At 58.0% G+C, this 2,500-nt stretch overlaps 1 non-coding gene across 1 annotated transcript in view; it reads left to right on the forward strand.

Moving 5' to 3' along the window:
• The first annotated feature begins 1,989 nt into the window (after positions 1-1,989).
• The window catches only part of LOC124732838, a 1,909-nt gene continuing 1,398 nt past the window's right edge, over positions 1,990-2,500 (forward strand). Inside the window, exon 1 of the ribosomal RNA XR_007008814.1 lies at positions 1,990-2,500. This exon is cut by the window's right edge and continues 1,398 nt beyond it. This is a non-coding gene — a ribosomal RNA (small subunit ribosomal RNA).

Below are 2,500 nucleotides of genomic sequence, written 5' to 3' on the forward strand. Positions count from 1 at the left end.
TAACCTAACCCACGTTGTGCCTTAACCTAACCCACGTTGTGCCTTAACCTAACCCACGTTGTGCCTTAACCTAACCCACGTTGTGCCTTAACCTAACCCACGTTGTGCCTTAACCTAACCCACGTTGTCCCCTAAAGTAACCCACGTTGTCCCCTAACGTAACCCACGTTGTCCCCTAACGTAACCCATGTTGTCGCCTAAACCTGCTCTGTAATTGTTATACGACTCGTTCAATTAGTGTAGTGTTGCCCACCCGCAACCCTCGCAATATAGTTCGCTACTCGCACTGCCCGCTCCCCTGTGTATCGCTTCATGTTAAACACCTTGCAAGTCTTGCTGACTTTCCACATGCTCCTGCTGTACACTGTAATGTGGATGGCAGCAGGACGTACATGCCGCCCCTCCCCACGTCCCCACCTTGCCCCCCTGCCTTCGCAAGCTGGTTGGTGAGAAGTTTGCATGTTCAATGCCCTTCGCATGCGACGTACTCAGGCTACGTTGTGGTGCGGCCTGTGTCAACCGTCCGCTAATGTCGTACGCGTAAACCACAATCTGTACTGCACATTCGTCCTTATGTACCGAATGATACATCGTGGCACATGTGTGACCGTACAACGACTGCGCCCAAAAACGGCGGACCATACAGTGCAAATATTGTGCACGCAGCTACGTGTCGTCTCCCTATGAGAGCTGGATTGCAGTGTGGTACGCCATAGAGACGTGTGGGAGGAACGGACGCCGTGGATGGCGATCAGCATGAGCTGTCTGTTGATGTATTCGGACCTAGTCGTCTCTCCTCACACACCGTGATGGCATGGTGCACCGCGTTCCATATCTGCGACATGCTACAGAGGCCGGTTGACAGTCGTTCGAGCAATGGACATCGCATACGTACGGGGGCCACCTTCCACGTATTGTCTAGGCGTGCACATTTTGTTGCGTGTATGTGGGCAGACGTAGTGTGGCGTGACACCTGACACAGGCATGCAATAATCGTTGAAGTTGCAAATGGCGATGGACGCCTGCGTTTTCTGGTGAAGTTACGCAAATGAACAAATGGTAACCTGTTGTGGTGCGGTTGTTCTCGCTAGGGGTGAATCGGTGATGGCGACGATAGGTTGAGGTACGAACCGGTTGTTCCAGCGATACCCACCATGCCGACGAAACTGAACGGCATCTGGGTGTGAAGCGATACGCGGCGGTGGCTGGGTGGGACCGTCCCCGGCCGGTGAGGGGGCGCCTCCCGGCGTGCTGGCCGCGCGGTGCGTGGGCGCACGCGCTACAGCCGGCTGGTGGGGGCGGCCAGTGGCAGGCGCGCCGGCCGACGGACGCGGCAGGCGTCGCAGCTGCGCGCCGGCGCACCCTGCGCGCGGCGCCGTGCGGCCAAAGTAGGTCCTCGCGGGCCCGGTGCGAAGCGCGGTGGACATCTTCAGTGTGCTGGTCCGATTGAGGACTGTGTGCGTTGAGGATGCGCCGCCGCCCGGCGCTCGGCGCCGCGACGCCGTCTGCTGCTCGGTCGCCCCAGCGGTTCTCGCTGGTGGTTTGTATCGCAGCTGTGCGGATGTGTTGGCGCGTGCGCTGTGCTGGGAGAGTTCGCTTCGGCACCCAAGTGGGGCTTTTGTCCTTCTGTGGCGCTGGCGTTGGAGCTGCCGGTCACCGTAGGTGGCGCGTGTTGTCTCCCGCCGGCAATGCCACGACAGCACGCTCCCGGGCCTCTGTCGGCAGCGGCAAGCTCAGTTGGGAGCACGGGTGGTCGCACCGAAAGCGTCTACTCGCCTAACTCCGGGCGATTGCGCCTCTCTCGAACCCGACCAAGTACTTGGGACGGCGCTGCGCGCCGCCGGGACCTGAGAGGGTTTCGAGGTGTATTGTGCAGGGGAGCTCAGCCTCCTCCTGTTTGCAGAATGATTGAGCGGACGCTTGCGTGTTCGCGCGGGCCCCCGGGACACACTCCCGGGCGGCCGGCTGCTCAGCTCTAGTTGACGCAGCTCCCTGGTTGATCCTGCCAGTAGTCATATGCTTGTCTCAAAGATTAAGCCATGCATGTCTCAGTACAAGCCGCATTAAGGTGAAACCGCGAATGGCTCATTAAATCAGTTATGGTTCCTTAGATCGTACCCACGTTACTTGGATAACTGTGGTAATTCTAGAGCTAATACATGCAAACAGAGTCCCGACCAGAGATGGAAGGGACGCTTTTATTAGATCAAAACCAATCGGTCGGCTCGTCCGGTCCGTTTGCCTTGGTGACTCTGAATAACTTTGGGCTGATCGCACGGTCCTCGTACCGGCGACGCATCTTTCAAATGTCTGCCTTATCAACTGTCGATGGTAGGTTCTGCGCCTACCATGGTTGTAACGGGTAACGGGGAATCAGGGTTCGATTCCGGAGAGGGAGCCTGAGAAACGGCTACCACATCCAAGGAAGGCAGCAGGCGCGCAAATTACCCACTCCCGGCACGGGGAGGTAGTGACGAAAAATAACGATACGGGACTCATC

Source organism: Schistocerca piceifrons, unplaced genomic scaffold (genome assembly GCF_021461385.2).
Source record: "Schistocerca piceifrons isolate TAMUIC-IGC-003096 unplaced genomic scaffold, iqSchPice1.1 HiC_scaffold_1364, whole genome shotgun sequence".
Taxonomy (NCBI): Eukaryota; Metazoa; Arthropoda; class Insecta; order Orthoptera; family Acrididae; genus Schistocerca; species Schistocerca piceifrons.